Below are 22,044 nucleotides of genomic sequence, written 5' to 3'. Positions count from 1 at the left end.
TGTCTAAAGTTAAGTGAAATGAAGAGGAATCTTAAGGCCATCTTGGTTAAAATGTAGTACTTTCTCAATAAATATTTGCTGAATAAATGAACGAATACACCTCCTAAATATTTTAGGACTCTAGTCAGACTTTGAAAACTTCTAACCACAACATATCTGAATAAGTCATTATTTTAACATGCCCTTACCTTATGAATTCTGTAAAATCTAAATCTTTCACACCACTTTATTCTGTTTATTATAATGCTCAGCATATAATATATTGATGGTAATTAATAGCTTAAATACATATGTGTTGTCTATTGGGCTTAAATTTTTATATTTAGGCCTCATGTTTTCCGTTATCTTACTGGGTTAATTTTCTTTTTTTTCTTTTTTTTTTTTTTTTTGGCATGGCAGCCAATTATGAGATGTTTTAGGACTAGGATAATTTCAATTCTCATTTGAAATGAATTATTTTCTACAAAAATTAATGGAGGGGAAGAAACTTACTTTTTTAAAGTGACCACTCAATCTAAGTATTTTATTTGCCCTTCTCCACTGAGAACTATGCCCGGTTACTTAATGAAATCTCAAATTACCAAATAGAGTACACTCTCCAGGGTCCAGAAAGTCAATAAAATGCAATAATTTGCATTTCCTCTTCAAAAATTCAAAGAATAAATGTTTATTTTGGCATTTAAAATGCTCTCACAATCTCAATTTATTGTTCTTTAGAATAAAACAATAACCTGATGGCAAGACAGAGTTATTGCTTCAACAAAACCCAAAGAGTAATGTAGAGTCACTTTCCTGCCTGATTTACATGGAACAGAATACTGCGTGCCAGGACCATTGAGTTTTACCCTCCCAGTAGTGCATCTGAGAACAAATTATGATAATCTCAAAATCCTATTGATGCTCAAAGATATTTCATCAACTGAAAAAGAAAATTAAGAGTAAAATGCAGAAGTTTTTTTTTTTTTTTTTTTTTACTACTTAGAGGAACTCAAGTTTATATGAATAGGCCTCATGTGGGGAGTCTTTTGAAGCTAGGGACTTCAAAGAAGATCACAGACTTCCAGTGGGTTAATCACTCAATGCAAGAGTGGGTAGACGGAATTACCACCATTCAGTCAAGCTAAACTTATCCTTTTCTTGGGAGATAGCAAGAAAATGCCCATCTTTTAGTTCCCAACAGTACTCTAGTTGAACACGTCTGTGAAGCTGTTCTGCTTACAAGTTATTTCATATAAGTCAAAATGGAAAGAAGTTCCAAGTGGCTACTAGTGCCATTTGATGCACCAGTTCACTTAGGGGGCATTATCTTTCTATTTGCTGCAATTATTAGGTTTTGAGCATTAAAACACACCCATTCAACACGTAACAGATTACCAAAAAAGAGCAGCAAGATTATATAAAGTTAGATTAGAAAGAAGGTTGGACTTTCTGATTACAAAAACAATTTTAGAAAGAACATTGTACACTGATGCTCTAAAATGTAGAAGTCATCTGAAATGACCAGAAACGAGTAGGAGATGGAAGGGTGGGTATGATGTCCACCAAACTCACATCCAATGAACATCAGTGAATGTAAAAAATCACTTCATATGATCATAAAGGAACTGGTAGAAAATCAATAAGCCTGTGAAAAATAATTCCATATGTTCCAGCCTCATAGTTTAGTAAAAGGTTAACAAGTAACAATAATAACAAAATGTAATCAGAAAGCCCTTAGAGAAGGTCTTGAATGGCGACCAGGTGTATGGGGCCAGACTGTGGGTTGACACCATCTCTTTTATTTACAAGGACCATTAGGTGACACCTGTGGTCAGATGATCTTCAGGAAGGATGAAATTGAGTTTATTTATGATCATTAAGACCTGTTGATAATGACTAATAAAAGGAAAGACAGAAGCATTCTTTAAACATATTACTGCTACATCTGTAATGGAAATGGAATTGTAATAAAAATGGCAGTTGTGTCACAATGTAATATGCAATCAAAAAGTATATAGATACTATCACTTTTACATATTTACATTATAAATGTTTATAGCTTATGATGTGTAACTGTATTACGTTATGCGTAGAATATAAGTGAAAATTAAAATGGAAATAGAGTAGGAGTCCTTTGTCTGATACTCTATAAAATGTTTTTTTGTTGTTGTTAGGGGAAAGGCTAAGCTATAGTAACAAAGACCCTCCTTCACCCCCACAAAAAAATTCAGTAGCTTAAGTAAGATAAAAGTTTGTGTATCTCCTACATAATAATCCAGATGTAAGTAGTCCTGGCTAGCTGAATGGCTCTTCTCCATGAAGTCATTCAGGGGCCCAGGTTTCTTCTATCCTGTTGCCCCAGGTATTGTCCTTATTTGAAAACTCAAAGCTGAGCCCCCACAACATCTATGTTCCAGCCTGTAAGAAAGTAAAGAGACAACCTAGCATATTTTGACTTAGCTTTTAAGAAAATGACCTGGAATCTACACACATCACTTCTGCTTATACCTCATTAATGCAAACTCAATGTCATGGCCACACCTAGAATACTAGTTTGTAGAGTTCCACAGCAAAGTACCACAGACTGGATGACTTCAATAACAGAAATTTATTTTCTCACAATTCTAGAGGCTAGACATTTGAGATCATAGTATTTGCAGGGTTTATTTTTTCTGAAGCCTCTCTCCTTGGCCTAGAGATGTCTGTCTTGTTCCTTCATCTTCACATGGTCTTTCCTCTGTGTGTGTCTGTGTCCTAGTATCCTTATAAGAACACCAGTTATATTGGATTAGGACTCATGCTAATGACCGCATTTAATCTTAATTACCTCTTTAAAGACCCTATCTGCAAATACAGTCACATTCTAAGGGAATGGGGATCAGGACTTCAACATGTGAATTTTGTGGGGACACAATTCAGTCCATAAAACCTAACATCAAAGGAGGCTGAGAAATTAGTTAGTAGTTGAATGGTCACTCAGCTAGATAAAACTTCCATTCCACTGCTAAAAGGAGGAAGACAAAACTAAACATTGGGGGATATTTAGCAGCATCTGTCACATTATTACAGAATTAATAAGTACAAGACCAAGTTTATATCCAGTAAAAACTCACCAACCAAAAAAAAAAAAAAATTGGGAAGGATATGTAATTGATAATAAAACCCAAAAGCAATGAAGGGGATTGAACAAAAGAGAATGGCAGATGAAATCCCCAGGTCAGGGCCTTGGAGGAAGAAATTTTTTGCTGGGCCCCAAGAAAGAAATCCAGCTTCAATACAAAGCCCTGCTTAAAAGAAACTCAATTCCAGCAATAGTGAGACCATTTCAAGTATGAAGAGTGGGACTTAAGACAAATGTAACATCTGGATACATTTCTTAAGCATTAGGAGGCACAGGTCTCAGGATATTAAGCCAGTCTCCTCTGATCACCACAAAAAGTGAATGTTATTTGAGTCATCCATTAAAGGAATTTGACCAATTCTATTACTCCCTTTCTAAATGAATGTTTGATCATGCATACATGAGATGTTCCCAATCCAGAAATTTTTTAAAAGAGTTTTACTAAATGAAATTAAATCTCTGTGCTTTGTGTAAATTTGCCATATGAGCAAACTATAGTGATATGCTGTTTATAAAAATTATTGGGTGAACATAAGAGAACGAAAGATGGTAAATAAAACTCCTTTCATGTGTTAATCAGAATAGTTTCTAGCTAAATATTGGTGTTTTATTTTTGTTTCTTAATAAATGCCCAAATGTGTTCAATAGATTTTTAAAAATTCCTCCACAAGGATAAATCTGAAGTATAATTCAGAAACCTGCACATAACCTTCAATTTCTTTTCCCAAGTCCCATGGCAATTCTATACTGTGAAACTATAAACATGTGAGCCCAGTTACAAATTGTTAATTTACGAAATTTATTTGCATGGATATTTGACAGTTTCTTTCTGCTGTGACTCATGTTTGAGTACATGCCAGGAGCACCCTTTGCCTTTTACTTTACACATACAGAAAGAAAATGGGAGCATAAGGCACTTTTCCTAAGAAATATTGTGATTAAAAAATAGTTATACAGCAAAAAAACAGTTGCAAACACATAGTATCATTCATTGCTAATGAGTTAAAAGGATACCACAGTGCTCATATAAATCACTATACAGTATCTTGCAGTTTATTTAAATTTATTGTGCCTCATTATAACTGAGCTATGCACCTTTAGGTCTGAGTTGATTAGGAATGCGATAGCTCAGAATAGCTTTTAATTCAGAGAAACATGGCCTGACCTTTACCATAATCCTGTGTGAAACACACTATAGTTTAGACATAAATAATGATGCAACCTTTTTTTCATACTGGTGAGATGCTACTTAAAATTTGGTATTATTAGTTAACAGGCCCAGGCCAATACATCAAAACCAAATTACCCTTCTGTGTATAACTACAGTACTTAATTCTGAGTTCTTCATCTCTCATAACTATTACTTCCTCTTTAAAAATGCTAAAAACCAAAATGTAATAGTATCATGTCATAGCAATAAGTCACAGATACAAACCAAAGGCACTGCTCCTCACTCCCCATGGACTGCCACTGTATGCCGTTAAGGAGTTGTGCTTCATGATATACGTTTTAACAGCGAAGTCATTGCTTGTCTTTGACCTTTGTCTCTCAATTTAAGAATGCCATTTCTTTCAACCACCTTCCAGTAAGTCAACTAGCACAAATAATAGAATTTCCTTACCATTCTGGTTCACATGCAGCTGAAAATGCAAATTGCAGTTACAAATATTCAGTTTCTTTAAAAAGTTATTTATATCATTTATCACTATAAATACAGCAAATAATAAAGACATTTCCAGAGTTTAATGGATCTAATAATTCACCAAAGCTCATAATAGAAAACGGTGTTATCCTATGCCACCCATTCTCACCCCTTTTCACTCTTGCTTGTCATTCCCCAGAGGAAACTTATTTTGGTTCTCTTCAATGTTTCCCCTGATATTTAGCTTATATTCCCAAATAACATGTTTATATTATTAAATCTCAATTTTTAAATTTTGGATATTATATATTGACTTTCTATAATAAGAAAAATAAGATATAGCCCTTTTGGAACACTGTTGCTTCAAAACTTAAGATTTCCCTTTGTTGTCATTCCTGGGGATTTCCTCTGCCATTCCCCTGTGTTCAATCGCCTTTCAGAGAATCCCTTTGAGTTAGAATTTCCCTCGTCTCTGAAAAACAGAAAAACAACACAAAGGATTAAATGAAACAGGAGTCTACTTACCATGGACAAAAGAATGGTCCTGCAGTAGAATGGAAACTATATTGTTAGGAAATAAGAACCCTAAGATTGCGTTGCTTTGCTGTGCTTGCTTTTTATTTCCTGGGACACCAGGTTGTGATACAAGATGTCTGACGGAGCTTCAGCCACTACGTGTATACTACGGAAAAGAAAGGAAAAGCAAGTCAAACTCACTACCTCAAATGGCCATGCCTACCTTCAAGGAAGGCATGATAGGAAATTTGTCTTTATTTCAGTTATTCTGTTGCTAAGAAAGGAGAGTGGGCAATATTGTGAGATACTGTATCATACTATATCATCTTTCTAGATTATTTTAGTGCAGCATATATTAAAAGAGCTTTGGGAGAAAAGGTAAGCTAGAGATATATATCTTGAAGCATTGCCTCTTAAAATGTCTTTATTTTCACACTCACATCTGATTGAAAGATTGGCTGGGATTTAAAACCAGATTGTATATGTTTTGTAGAATTTTAAAAGGTATTTCATTGCCTTCTAGCTTCCAGAATTTATTGCAGGAAGTCCAAGTCTGTTCTGATTCTTAATTCTTTGTTTGTGATCTGTTTGTACCCCTGTCTATGAGCTTTTAGTATAATCTCTTCACTTCAGTATTCTACAGTGCCACAATAACATGTTTTATGTGGGTTTTGTTCCATTCATTCCTTATACTCAACACTGGGAGGGTCTTTCAGTCTCGAAATTAAAGTCCCCCGTCCCACCCCTTCCCGCCCCCGCCACTCCTTTCTGGGAAATGTTTTTACCTTATTTCTTTGACATTTTTCTCACTCCTTTTTATCTCCTTTCTCTCCTTTTGGAAGCTAGACTCTAGAATCCGTCAAAATGAATTGTATTGTGTTGGAGTAGAAAGCAATCCCAAATATCAGTAGTTTAATACAGCAGATGTTTATTTCTCACTGATACTATGAGTCAAAGAGACTAAGTACTCAGCTCCACATCATTCTTACTCAGAGGCTAAGGCAACTGAGTCTCCACCCTCCGAAGGATCTCAGGACTGAAGTAGGGGAAAGGCAACATGGCAAGCCACACTCTGGCTACTTCAAAACTTCCACCCAGAAAGAACTCATGTCACTTTTACTCACATTTTATCAGTCACAGAAAGTCACAGGCCCATGCTTATCTGCAAAAAAGAGAGGAGGTGCAGTCACACTAGGTCCCTGAAAGGACAGCCAGAATCTTGATTAACAGCCTTGAGAACTGTAACAATTTCTTGGAAGGATACTGTAATTTACTTTTTATTTTCTCCTTTTTACTTATTATGGAGACTTAGTTTATAAGCAGTGAACTGCATAAAACTTAATTATATATCTTGATAAATGTTTGCATATGTAAACACTGTGTACTATAACCCAAATCAAGATAAAAAATATTTCCAACACCTCAAAGACTTCCTGCTGCCTTCTCTCAGTCAACATCTTCATAGGTAACCAACAATTTGACCTCTATCATCAAAGATTAACTATGCCTGTTTTTGAACAACATACAAATAGAATCATGTATTATGTACTCTTTTGCATCTGATGTCTTTCATTCAACCACATATCTGTGAGATTCATCATTAATATTGCAAATAACAGAATGGTTTTCTTTATCATAGTGTAGCAATTTGGTTATATGAAAAGAGCACTCTTCATCCATTGAACTGTTTTTGGGCATTTATGTTATTTCTTGGGCTATTATTAAGCAAACTGCTATAAACTTTACTGTACATGTCTTTTGGTGAATATATGTCCTCATTTTCACTGCCTTTTCATCCAGGGTAGATCATAGGGCATTTAGGTATAGGAGTACTATCAGTTTTCCAAAGCAAGTGTACCAATTTGTAACACCTACCAACAATACGTAAGAATTCTGTTCCTCCCTTTCTCCTCCCTGTTGCTTTCATTTTCATATTCTGGCAAGTGTGTAGTGATATATCACTGTGGCTTTAAATTTCATTTCCTTCGGGACTAATGAAGTTGAGCAATTTTTCATAGGCCTACTAGCTAGTACTCATCAGGGAAATGACTCTAGGTGGGAAGGGGCTTATCAGCTGAAGAGCCTCAGTGTGCAGGATTACTGGAGAGCAATATCTAAATAGCTCTCCTCTTGGTTCTTCCAGTTTCTCCCTGAGGAACCTTCCAGTCTACACACTAGGAGATATAAACCTAGGAGTTGAGTACAGATCCACCATGTTCAAACGTGCCCATTGTTCCTGAACCCAGAGTCCTTCTGGTTTGTCCTCCCAGAAAAATAAACATCCAGACCTCTGCTGGAGTTGAGGAGGGAGTCTTCTGCTGGTGATTTGGAGTGCAGGTAGAGTAAGTGGCTTAATTGCTTTGTGTTACCAGCTTTCAACATTCTTCCTGCTTTTGTCCTGCCACCATCATATCCAACATGCAGCTGTTGCCAATCCCCAAATCCTTGGAATAAATCAAATTGTTTGTTGATTGATCCTCAGCATGAAAACAGAACTAAAATTCAGATTTTTCTAGTCTTAGTGAGTTGTCACTTGTCCATTTTACATATACTTTAAAATATTATGTTGATCTTTATTACATGATGTTTTCTGTCCTCTTGTCCTTGACTATTTTCTTTTGCCTTATATATTTCTTAATATTTTTTATTTATGCCATCATTTTAATGGTATTTGAGTAAAAAAACATGTGTTCTACATTTGGATTTCTAATTTGGATTCATTCTTGCCTCTTTGGCACAAGATAAATTACATTCTAGAAGTAAAACAAAGCAACAAATGAGCTGTTTCTCTTAAATTGAAAGTGAAAAATAATTAATCTTCTTAGCTAAAGTTCAACAAGTCTTAGTTTATCTATTTTCTCTTTCACACTCATAAAGCATTTTATATAGGTTTTGAGAAAACCAACTCTCAAATTCACTAAATTAAAAATATGACTTTTTAAATGAAAAGTTGGCAAAATATTAGATTATATTGAAAAAATCATTTTTCTAAACTGCTAAAAATATCATTTTTCTAAGTCTCTTCAAATTTGGAGAATGGTCCTTAAAATTTCTTTTTTAAAAATAGATAGTGTTATTTATTGCCATTAGATTAAACAAGCCAGTCTAGCTGGTCAGGCAATTTTCTCCTTTCACCACCACTCCATGTTTTATCCCTTCTGAGAATGTGCCCTTAAATGGAAATTTCCCTCTACAAATTGACAAGAAAATGTCTTAAGACTAATATCAAATAATAGCTGAATTCTCCAACTAGCACCACCATTTGAGATCCATTTTTATTAAGATACAAATATAAAACAGAAAAAAATAATATAAAGCCAGTGGAAATACCATGTATTATTTAAGCCATGGTTTTCAAATGGAGTAAGAGGGGAAGAGGAAGGCTGGTAGAGAAATTCATTTGCTACTTACAAAAAAAAATCTGTCATTTCAGAAATGTATGCCACTACTTCCTCTCTCAGTCACCTCATTATATGAAAAAAAAATTAGTTGCAAATAAGTAACTTTTTCTAGATTACACAACCATTTGAACCAGAGTACAAATAATCTTTTCTAGAAATCCCAACCAAGTGTATTAGTTTTGTTTTTTCAATTTATGACCTATGAACATTTAACATCAATTTTTTCCTCTTTTTCAATTGCTTTGACTAGTCCTCCCAGAAAAATGTTAAACAGCAGTAATTTGGATAGCTATGTCTTGTACTTGACTTCAGTAGAAATGTTCCTTGTATTACCGTATCAGTCATAATTCTGAGTTTGGGTTGATATGTACATGTTTTACATGCTATCAACTTACTATTACTTTATAACAGATACACTAAAAGCCCAGACTTTACCACTACACAATATAACCATTTAACAAAACTGTACTTATATCCCTTAGGTTTATATAAATAAAAAGTAAATAAAGAACAAATAAATAATAATTTTAATTAATAATTGATGCTGAATTTTTAGCATCTATGAAAAATGATAACGATTCATCTTCATATGTTAAATTATATTAATGGAATTTCTACTCTTAAACCATCTTTGTATTTCTGCTGTGGATCCCAGATGGCTGTTTTTTCATGTATTTTTAACATGCTTCTGTATTCTATTTGCTAATACTTTATTAAGGCTATTTTAATTGACATTTATTAGTTCATTATATTCTTTTCTGTGCTATTTTTTTCTGGTTTTCTTATCAAGGCTTTGCAGACTTTGTCAAAGAAATTTGAAGTACTATTTGCTTTAAGTCTGTTTGGAAGATTTTGTTTATTTTTTTGAGATAAAAATTCTACATTTAAAAAATTTTTTTAAATTTCCATTGGTTATTGGGAAAAAGGTAGTGTTTGGCTACATGAGTAAGTTCTTTAGTGGTGATTTGTGAGGTTTTGGTGCACCCATCACCTGAGCAGTATACACTACACTCAATTTGTAGTCTTTTATACCTCACTCCCTTCCCACCTTACCCCCGAGTCCCCAAAGTCCATTGTGTTATTCTTATGCCTTCGCATCCTCACAGTTTAGCTCCCGTGTATGAGCGAGAACATAAGATGTTTGGTTTTCCATTCCTGAGTTACTTCACTTAGAATAATAGTTTCCAGTCTCATCCAGGTTGCTGCAAATGCCATTAATTCATTCCTTTTTATGGCCAAGTCGTATTCCATCATATATGAATACTAGCTTCTTTATCCACTCATTGATAATGGGCATTTGGGTTGGTTCCACATTTTTGTGATTGTGAATTGTGCTGCTATAAACGTGTGTGCAAGTATTTTTTTTGTATAACAACTTCATTTACTCTGGGTAGATATCCAGTAGTGGGATTACTGGATCACATGGTAGTTCTACTTTTAGTTCTTTAAGGAATCTCCACATTGTTTTCTATAGTGGTTGTACCATTGCCACCAGCAGTATAAAGTGTTCCCCGTTCACTGCATCCATGCCAACATCTACTATTTTTTGATTATAGCCATTCTTGTAGGAGTAAGATGGTATTGTACTGTGATTTTGATTTGCATTTCACTGATCATTAGTGATGTTGAGCATTTTTTCATAAGTTTGTTGGCCATTTGTATATCTTCTTTTGAGAATTGTCTATTCATGTCCTTAGCCCGCTTTCTAATGGGATTATTTGTTTTTTTCTTGCTAATCTGTTTGAGTTCATTGTAGATTCTGGATGTTAATCTTTGGTTAGATGTATAGGTTTTGAAGATTTCCTCCCACTCTGTGGGCTGTATGTTTACTTTGCTGACTGTTTCTTTTGCTGTGCAAAAGCGCTTTAGTTTAATTAAGTCCCGGCTACTTAATTTTGTTTTCATTGCATTTGCTTTTGGGTTCTTGATCATGAAATCCTTGCCTAAGCCAGTGTCTACAAAGGTTTTTTGGCTGGGCGCAGTGGCTCACGCCTGTAATCCCAGCACTTAGGGAGGCTGAGATGGGTGGATCACGAGGTCAGGAGATCGAGATCATCCTGGCTAATGTGGTGAAACCCCATCTCTACTAAAAATACAAAAAATTAGCCAGGTATGGTGGTGGGCCCCTGTAGTCCCAGCTACTCGGGAGGCTGAGGCAGGAGAACCTGGGAAGCAGAGCTTGTACTGAGCCAAGATCACACCACTGAACTCCAGTCTGGGTGACAGAGCGAGACTCTGTCTCAAAAAATAAAATAAAATTAAATTAAATTAAATTAAATTAAATTAAATTAAATAGAAAGGTTTTTCTGACGTTATCTTCTAGAATCCACCATGATTGAGTGGGTTTCATACCAGGGTTGCAGGGATGGTTTAACATATGCAAGTCAATAAATGTGATATACCACATAAACAGAATTAAAAACAAAAATCACATTATCATGTCAATAGACACAGTAAAAGCATTAGACAAAATCCAGTATCCTTTTATGGTTAAAACTCTCAGCAAAATTGGCATACAAGGGACATACCTCAATATAATAAAGGCCATCTATGACAAACCCACCGCCAACATAATACTGAATGGGGAAAAGTTGAAAGCATTCTCTCTGAGAACTGGAACAAGAGGATGTCCACTTTCACCACTTCTCTTCAACATAGTACTGGAAGTCCTAGCCAGAACAATCAGACAAAGAAAGAAATAAAGGGCATCCAAATCAGTAAAGAGGAAGTCAAACTGTCACTGTTTTCTGATGATATGATATCTACAAAACCCTAAAGAATCCTCCAAAAGCTTCTAGAACTACAAAAGAATTCAGCAAAGTTTCCGGATGCAAAACTAATGTACACGAATCAGTAGCTGTGCTATGCACCAGCAATGACCAAGCTGAGAATCACATGAAGAAGTCAACCCCCTTACAATAGCTGCAATAAAATAAAATAAAATACTGGGGAATATACCTAACCAAGGAAGTAAAAAAAACTCTACAAGGAAAACTACAAAACACTGCTGAAAGAAATCACAGACAACACAAATGGAAACATACCCCATGCTCATGGGTGGGTAGAATCAATATTGTGAAAATGATCATACTACCAAAAGAAATCTACAAATTCAATGCAATTCCTATCAAAATACCATGATCATTCTTCACAGAACTAGAAAAAACTATTCCAAAATTCATATGGACCCAAAAAAGAGCCCTCGTAGCCAATGTAAGACTAAGCAAAAAGAACAAATCTGGTGGCATAACATTACCTGATTTCAAACTATACTATAAGGCCATAATCACCAAAACAGCATGCTGCTGGTATAAAAATAGGCACACAGACCAATGGAACAGAATAGAGAACCCAGAAATAAACCCAAATACTTAACAACCAACTGATCTTTGGCAAAGCAAACAAAAACATAAAGTGGGGAAAGGACACCCTATTCAACAAATGGTGCTGGGATAATTGGCAAGCCACATGTAGGAGAATGAAACTGGATCCTCATCTCTCACCTTATACAAAAATCAACTCAAGATGGATCAAGGACTTAAATCTAAGACCTGGAACTATAAAAATTCTGGAAGATTTTAAATAGTGAAGAAATTATGTGTTACTTTAAGTTTTGGTAGAATTAATCTGTAGGAATATCTTGGTGTAATGCTTTTGGGGTGGGAGTAGCTCTTTTGAAAGTGTTGTCTCTGATCTTATATAATTTCCCTTTTTGAGTTTTAAGTCTCTTTTGCTATAAATTTTGAAAATTTTTATTTTCCCAGAAAATTTTATTTTCCCAGAAAATCATCCAGATACAGAAATATATCAGTATAGAGTAGAGGAAAATCCCTGATTATTTTGCCATCATAACTCCTTATTTTGTTTTGTGATTTTCTTTTATTATATATTAAGTTCATGCATATATTCATTTAATTAACAAATATATATCTGGATGAACCACAAATTGTTTAAGTAACTAGAATGCAATGATGAATAAAAGAAGGTGGGGAAAGAGAGAGAGAAATACCATATTTTTCTCTGTGTGTGTGTGTGTGTGTATAACTTGTGTGGGATAAATAATTAACATATATTTGCAGTGTTTTACATATAGTTTCTAAATTTTCTCAAATGAATTTGAATGTCATCAAAGCCTATTGTACTGTTTGGGGGAGGGAGTATAGACAGGAGAAGTATGAAGCTGAGACAGTTTTTTCTAATTAAAAAACCAAGTCTCTTTCAGTGTCAGATAGTTTAAATGCTTAATATTTTCTGAATTACCTTTCTTGCCTACTGATATAGTTTGAATAGATGCCCCCCACCAAATCTCATGTTGAATTCTAATCCCTAATGTTGGAGGCAGGGCCTAGTGGGAGGTTATTTTGGTCATGGGTACTGAGCCCTCACAGCTTGGTGCTGTCCTAATGACAGTGAGGGAGTTATTGTAAAATCTGGTTGTTTAAAAGTGTGTCACCTCCCTCCACCTTTCTCTTGCTTCTGCTTTCACCATGTGAAGGGCTCGATCCTGCTTTACTTTCCAACATGAGTATAATCTCCCTGAGGATTTCCCCAGAAGCCAAGCAAATACCAGCACTGTGCTTGTACAGCCTGCAGAACTATGAGTCAATTAAAACTCTTTTCTCTATGAATTACCCAGAATCAGGTATTTATTTATAGCATGCAAGAATGGCCTAATACACCTATCTTTGATATTTTTCTCTGGAAGGTACCTATCAGGTGCATCCTCCCTCATAGAAAATATTAAAGATATTTTCTGATATGACTTCTGGTCCTTCTGTGGTTTCTAGAGTTTTGGTATTTGATTCAGTCCAAGTACAGATGCTGGCACCTGCTAAAATACCACTGATCCTGCTTATTGTTGAGAATCCGTGCTGTGACCCTCTGCTGAAGTCTGCTGATTAAAGTTGATGAGTTCTGCATTAAAATGGTGTGTGCTTTGGAGATGGAGTCGGGGATTATAATCTCAATGTCCTACTTCTTTGCTAATGTGACTCTATTTCATTTCCCTCTGGTGCTCCCAGGTCTTACCTATATCACCCACCAAACCTTCATCCTCATCCCTCTACTATAACTTTGACAACGTAGTCTACCTTTTTCTCTCAAAAATGTATAGATCTCCTAAAGCATCTGTAATAAGCCTATGTCACTCAACATGGCATTACTTCCACCCAACTCCCCCAATTTATTGAAGATGTCTTTATTTGATAAACTATCTAAATCTTTCGTTCTAGGTCCATCATTAGTCATGGCAAATTCAGGATCCACAGGTACAACCCATCTCTTATTTGCCTATTATGTCAGAAATCTTGATCTGTGAAAAGTCACTCTCCTCATTGTAATAAATATTTTATACCATTGCACTATTTCTAGGTCTTGTTGATTCTGCCTTGTGTATTTTGTCTACTCAAAGACTTATTTCTGAAAATATCAATCATCCATATGTATATGTCTACATATGCTTCATTCATTTTCATTATTTTATGGAATTTTATCATACAAATATATGTACAATGTTGTATGTGTCCCTTGTCCCTTACCCTGATAGTGTACCTATGTATTGTGAAAAAGAAATCACTTCCAAATTCTTTAGATGGGACTATTAATCAGATGTTTCCCCTAATTATATATACAAGTTAAGTGCCATATTTTTGCTCTTTTGTTTCCTATTTCCCTTTCTTTGTGTAATATAATGTTGAAATTGTCAAGGTCTTCAGTCTTTATACATTTAAAACTTATAGAGATTTCCCTTTGATCTGCATCCACAGTCACCAAGCAACATTGTTATTATTTTGACTCACATGTTTGGCCTTCAAACAGAGAACTAACTTTGGGGCTCATGAAACTATCCAACACATTTTTCTCACTAAAAATTAAGAGACCGAGAGGCTTGTTTCTAATAAAGATGATGTAACAGGGACTGGATTTACTCCATATGAAATGACAAAATTATAGACAAAATATATGAAGTAATGGCACTTAAGACATCAGAACTCAAGTCAAAAAGAACAGTGAATTGTAAAAAATGATGAAAAGTGGGGATAAGCTCTATATTCCCCTCACTTATTTCCTGAAAAAAGTTCCCAGGCTGCAACTTCAAGGAGATAAAGATACATGTAACTGGAATCTCTCAAACAATACATAGGAAGTTAAAGGGTGGAAAAAATATGTGAAGTAATAATGGCTGAAATTTTTCTAAACGTGATAAAAATTATAAAGTACTAGGCTAAAATACTCAGCGAATCCCAAGTACATTAAAGATGAAAAGAAAACTACACTGAAACTCATCATCTTCAAATTGCTTAAAACCAGTGATAAAGAGAAAAATCTTAAAAATAGCTGTAGCAAAAGACACGTTACATATAGAAAAACAAACATAAGGATTGTAACATATTTCTGGTCAGAAACAAAAGACACTGGAACATCTTTAAGTACAGGGCAGGGAAAGGAGTTGAAATTTGGCCTGTAATTTTTTTAACCAGTCAAAATATCTTTCAAATATGAAGGTGAAAGAATGACTTTTTCAGATATATAATATTTGTAAGAGCTCTTCATTACAGATTTGCACTGTAAGAAATACTTTAAAAAGTCCTTTAAACAGAAGAAAATGTGAAATTGAAATCTAAATCAACATAAAAAAATGACATCAACAGAAATGGTAACTGGATACATATAAAGATTTTTTTCAAGTACTTAAATTTCTTTCGAATAGAATTGACTCTTTAAATAAAAAATGGGAACAATGCACTTGGATTTTAATAACATGTATAGATATAAAATGCATAACAACAACAGCACAAAGTCCAGGAGAGGAAAAATGAATGCATATTCTTTTAAGGTTTTATTTTCTAAACCTAAAATACTGTAATATTACTTGGAGGTAGAATGTGATAAACTAAAGATGAACACGATAAATATTAAAGCAATCACTAAAATATACAATCAATCGTGCTGAAACTGTTTGTTATGTTGAGTGATTATTTTAGTATAGTCAGTAAATAAAATATTGGTTTACTGAAATAAGCCAAAAAGAGGATAAAATAAATCAGAAAAGATACTTAATGCAAAATAAGACAGAAAACAAGGAAAGAAAAAACAAAGAACATATGGGACAAATAGAAAAGAAATAAAAATATAATAAAACTCAATCGTATCACTAATCACATTAAATAAAAATAATATTAAAAGCCCATTTAAAAGGTGGAAATTATAAGACTGGATAATATAAGACTGGGTCATATAGCTGACCCAGCTATATGATACCTACAAAAACTGTACTTCCGGGAGTTCCACTCCTGGGATGGGAATATGAGGAGTGCTGTAGACTGCTCCCCAGCTAAACAAGCAAAGTTGGCAAAAACTATTTTTAAAAAGTATTTAAATTATCAGGAAATTGTCCTAAGAGCTTATGGCAAATCAAGAAACATTTATCCAATAAAATCTATAAAATTGTAATTTTATGGGTTTTAAATATGTTCCCATTTTTTAGCCACAATGCACTTTCTCCATATCCCCTATCTGACTTGCCCCATATCAGTTTCTATGAAACCCCACTCTGGGCAGGTGTGGCTAAGAAGAAAGAGCTCCATCTCCTCTCAGTTCTTAATCAAAGACTATCCTATCGTACTGGGAGGGCCAGGCAGCCAGCATTTCTCACCTCAGTCAGCTCCACGTTGAGTTGCTGAGTACAGGTAAGAGGATGAAGACTCCCTTCCTCCACCCAGGCCCCCACCCATAAGACAGAGGCTCTACCCTAAGAATTGCATGCCAAGAAACCCTGGGGACCTGATCACCCTCACCCTAACTCCTTTATAGAGCAGAAGCTGCATGCAAGAAAGAGAAGTCAAGAAGACCAGAGGCTACCACCAGTGCCCAGAGTAATGACTTAGATACTTTAATCAGGGGAAGAAGCAGTCCATAAAAAAAATAGAGTGCCCCAAAGGAACTGATTTTATTTGAAATGGCATGAGGAAAGTTAGGCTAAAGGGTACTGTAGATAACAATAGATTCACTTGACTAAGAGCAATAAGCTTAATCATAGACCAGCCAGTTCACCAGGAGAAACAAGGAAAGCTAACAAAAGCAAAGCTCAAAGACTGGCCTCAAAAACTACCTCTGCCAGAATTTAATTGGATCAAACTACCAAGCAATTTATGTTCCAGGACATTATCAAAAACAATGAAATAATCAGCCTGTAATTAGTGGAGACTGAGTACTGGGCATAATACCACATGAGTCAGACACCTTAAAAAAGACAGAGTAAGCAAAAAACCGGTAGAAGAAAGACCCATGAAAACCACTGTCTTAGCCTGTGCAAAACCCCAAGACTGCACCTTCTGAGTAGCAACACCAAAGGCTTCACACTGTGGAGGAACTAGACTTTACTACATTAGTCTAAGAAAACAAGAACTGAAACCAGCCCCAAAAAGAAAGGAAGGGAATCAGTGTCTAGAGTTGCTACATTACCTAAGATGTCCAAGTTTTAACAAAAATATATGAGACATGAAAAAGAAACAGAAAATTGTACATACATATTAGTACTGACAGATATGAAATCTAAAGAACAGAGAAAAATAGAATAAAGACAAATGAATAGAATCTCAGAGAAATGGAGGACTCCTTGAAGGAGCACTAGCATACACATAGTGGGAAGAACAGAAGGAGAAGAGAGAAAGAAAAGGGAACAGAAAAACATTTGAAGAAATAATGGCTGAATATTTCTCAAATTGGCTGAAAAACATTAATTCACACATAAAAGAAACTCAGCAAAATCCAAATAGAAAATTTGAAAGCAGCAAGCAAAACAATGACTCATCATATACAAGGGAACACCAATAAAATTAACAGCTGACTTGTAATCAGAAAACATGGAGGCCAAAAGGCAATAGGATGACATATTCAAGTGCTGAAAGAAAAATAAAATTTCCACTAAGAATCTTAGATCGTGGCCAGGTGCAGTGACTCATGCCTGTAATCCCAGCACTTTGGGAGGCCAAGGTGGGCAGATCATCTGAGGTCAGGAGTTTAAAACCAGCCTGCTCAACATGGTGAAACCCTGTCTCTACTAAAAATACAAAATTTAGCTGGGTGTGGTGGTGCACACCTGTAGTCCCAGCTACTCGGGAGCCTGAAGCAGGGGAATCGTTTGAACCCGAGAGGCAGAGGTTGCAGTGGGCCAAGATCATGCCATTGCACTCCAGCCAGGGTGACAGAGCGAGACTGTCTCAAAAAAAAAAAAAAAAAAAATCCCAGATCCAGCAATACTGTCATTCAAAACTGAAGACTGAAGATGAAATAAAGACATTCAGGTAAACAAAATGAGAGAATTCATTGTTAGTAGAATCACTTTATAAGAAATACTAATGAAAGTTCTTCAGACTGAGAACAAGTAACCCTGGGTGGAGGTTCAAATCCATGCAAAAAACAAAGAGCACCAGTAAAGGTAATTCTATAATTATAAAAGATAGTATAAATCCATATTTATTCTTCTTATTCTCTTAACTGATTTTAAACTATTGTATATGTGTATATAATTATATATAATTGTGTATACATAAATAAAATTATATGTATATAGCATATGTTTATAAACCATATAGTGTAAAACTACATTTTAAATTTATAAAAAGTGATTAAAATTTTTTTTAAATGTCAATTTTAAGAAAAGTAAGCTAAGCTTGTTTGTTTTTAAAGAAGGGTTGACTAAAAAATTATTAAGTAGGAAGAAAAACTATTCTTGTACATGCCTAGGTTAGTCAGTCTGAGCTACTTTAACAAAGTATTATGCATGGGGTGGTGTAAAAGTAAGAGAAATGTATTTAACACAGTTCTGAAGACTAGGAAGTTCAAGGTTCAGGCACCAGTAGATTTCGTGTCTGGTAAGAGTTCATTTTCTGGTTCATGGAAGGCATCGTCTCATTGAGTCATCATATAGTACAAGGGGCAAATGAGCTCCCCTGGGCCTCTTTTATGAGGGCAGTATGAGGCATTCACCTCCCAAGGCCTCACCTCAATACCACCCCTTAGGCATTAGGATCTCAGTATATGAATTTTGGGATGACACAAACACTCAGACCATAGTAATACTGTATGTCACATACTACATCTTGTTAGATGTTGTAGACTTTGTATTTAACTGCTAAACATAAGGCCAAAATAAATTATGATTTAAAAAATAATAATAATAAAGATTTTTCTACCCACACTGTTGGCTTGCATTTGATATATTTTCTGAGAAAGGGAAATAACACAAAAACAATCAACTAATAAAATGGCCCAAAAGAAATCCAAAAGAAAATATTCTCTACTAAAAAGAGTGTTTACAATTATTACTGAACTGATGTATTTACAATTTGCTGATTATACTAGTGTATCATGAACTATATATACAATAATTATGATGCAGAAGTTCCCTAAAACCTGAAAAATATTAGTTTTTTATCCTAAGGTTTATGGATTTTCTGTAACCTGAGGAATGCAACTGAGTATTTTTAATATATATGATTTAACTGGTGTTAAATAATTCTCTCTTTTTTGTCAGGAAATATTTCATTGCATCTTCATCTTTGAAGGATAGTTGTGCTCATTTATAAAATTTGAAGTAGTTAGTTGTCTTCTTTCAACACTTGAAAGATGCAGTTCCATTGTTTTCTGGTTTTCTTCATTTCTACTCAAAAGGAAGTCCTGACCAGGGATGGTGGCTCATGCCTGTAATACTTGGCTTTGAGAAGCAATGGCAGGATGATCACTTGAGGCCAGGAGTTCAAGACCAGACTGGACAACACAGCAAGACCCCTGTGTACAAAAACAATTTTTTAAATTAGCCAAGCATTTCGGCATGCACCTGTAGTCCCAGCTAGTTAGGAGGCTGAGGAGAGAGGATCCCTTGAGCCCAGAAGTTTGATGCTGCAATCAGCTATGATATCATGCCACTGGGCCACAGAGAAAGACCCTATCTCTAAAAATAAAAAAGCAATTCTTAGTTTTGCTCCTGTGAAGTTTATGTGTTTTTTCTTTCGGTCTGCTATCAAGAGTGTTCTTCCTTGTCTTTGCCTTTCAATGTGTTTTAGTGTGATGGGCTTAGCATCTGTTTTTATATCTTTAAATATTACATCTGCCACATCCTGTTCTCTTCTTACAGGACTCCAATTAAATATATGTTAGATACTCCAACCGTGGCCTGTTGTTTCTTCCTCTTTCCTGGTTTTTCAGTAATTTTTCCCTCTTCTTCATCCTGGATAACAACTGACATTTCAGCTGACACTAGCCATCTTTTATGACATGTTCATTTTATATTAAACACAAAAATTGAGTTATTCAATTCAGTTGTTTTATATTTCAGGCCTATAACTTTTTATTCTTTTTATATGGGTATCTGTTTTCTTCTTGGATCAGTCAGAAGCTATGCTGACCCAAGGTTAGGTTGCAGTTTTTTTAAGGTTGATTCTCTACTTTTGATTCATTTAATTTCCTCTCACCAGTCCCACTGCCAACATTTTTATGAGCTCTAATCACATCATGCCAGAATTATTGCAATACTTTCAAGACTCAAGACTTGCTTCTTCCAGTTTGCCACACTGTACAGAATGCTTTTTAGACAAGGCAAATCTAATCATGTCACCCCCTAATTAAAATGCCATAAGGGCTCCATATTGCTTATAATATTGCAACTAGGACATAACCCTTCAGGTCCAAAAGCATGGGTCATTTAGTAAGGCCCTTCTTCCTTGGCAATTCCTAATCTATATAATTTTTTGTCTTCTCAGCATTTTGAAGTTTCCAAAAACCTCTCTCTGCTTTTCAGAATCTTTATGCATACCTCTTAGCTTGAGGAATTTAAGAATTCATCAGTTACCTCAAGAGAGAAGATTATGAGCATTGGACATTCTTTTGTACTTGCCATTTATCCAGGATCATGCTCTCTCAAGTTCTGATTGCTTTGGCAGCCCTGAGCCCTATTGTGTTGTGTTTCCAGATATGGGGTTATCAAAAACTCAAATTTTCTGCTTGTCATGGCATTCTCAGTCTTTTACTGGATTCCAATCCCTCATCAGACTCTTGAAAGCATCTTCACAAGAAAAACAGAATATCATCAATTATCAATTATCTCTGCCTTTCTTCTCCTCTAGGTTAACTTAACCATGCAGCAATTTATTTTTCATTACCCCTTGTCTAATCACATACAGATAATATTTATTTATTATTTGTATATATGACTAAATACCTTTTGAAAATTGATAGACCTTGCCACAATAGTATCTCTAGAGACTACAGTTACCTCAATTCTTCATAAACACTTACAAATATATAAATACACATATACATATATACACACATACATATGGATACTCTCTCACACACATACACTGTGATCTGAATCACAGTGTTAGTTCCAGCTTTTATCCATCAACTTTACCCATTTATATAAAATCTAATTGAATGTAGACTATGGTTGTTCTCTCTGTGATACTCTTATGATTGACTTAGGTCCTCACTGTTCACCTGAAATTGCCCTCAGAAAAGTAATGAATGACCTTTTCATCACTAGATAAATGAGAATCTATATTATTTCATATTTTTAGTATCTTCTCAATGCCCACATGGTTAATCTTTATTCCTTTATGTATTCCCTAACATTTCCAGGTTTCTGAGGATGTACTAAATCTTGGTTCTTTTTAAAGCAGTCAAAACCTTGTCACTCTTTCTTTCGATTATTCCTACTTCCCCTCTTGTGTTACAGAGCTACATAAAGTTCAAGTGAATGTTTTACAGATTCAAAACCTGTTGAAGATCATTGCCATGTCTGATTTGCTTTTGTGTCTCAACAGTGGGTTGCAAGTTGCAGATATTTATTAAGTGAATTTAATTACATAACAAATATGAACTTCTAAAAAAAACCTGAGTGTCCTCTATGTACAACAAAATAGTAGAAGAATAAACAATTTCCATTTGGCAACAATCTGTATTAAATATTTAAAATCTCGAACTGGTGAGTAGTATAATCAGAAATAGGTTTTCGAAAAAATCAGTTGAAGAGTGGTATGTGGTTTAACTAAAATTAGAATGTTAAAAGGTATTTAATGTTTCTTTGTCAACACTGAACTATTTCTTCAAAATGAGAAATTGCTACTAAATGTTGGTAACAATGACTTGCCAAGAACTAAGGAGACACCTATCTGAATGCTTTTCTGGTTATTTAAACATTATCTATTCAGTACTGAAATTATTGTCTTCCTCTTCCCACCCACAAGCCTGCTTTTCTTCTTTCTGTGTCTGCATCGGTGAATAATACCACAGTCCAGACAGTAGTCTAAGATGGAAACCTGAGAGTCATACTTGACTATGTTACATACTTTACTTCCTACAAACAGCAATCTCTGTGGGTTCTA

At 34.9% G+C, this 22,044-nt stretch overlaps 1 long non-coding RNA gene across 1 annotated transcript in view; it reads right to left on the bottom strand.

The window, feature by feature from the left end:
* LOC123573892 (uncharacterized) overlaps window positions 1–5,417 on the bottom strand; it is a 79,499-nt gene extending 74,082 nt beyond the window's left edge. Inside the window, exon 1 of the long non-coding RNA XR_006698599.2 lies at window positions 5,268–5,417. This is a non-coding gene — a long non-coding RNA (uncharacterized lncRNA). The remainder of the gene's footprint in view (window positions 1–5,267) is intronic.
* Between the last annotated feature and the right edge of the window lie 16,627 nt (window positions 5,418–22,044).

The sequence above is a fragment of the Macaca fascicularis genome, chromosome 6 (assembly GCF_037993035.2).
Source record: "Macaca fascicularis isolate 582-1 chromosome 6, T2T-MFA8v1.1".
Lineage (NCBI taxonomy): Eukaryota > Metazoa > Chordata > Mammalia > Primates > Cercopithecidae > Macaca > Macaca fascicularis.
Note: the sequence above shows the minus strand (reverse complement) of the source record. Positions and strands in the feature narration are given on the sequence as shown.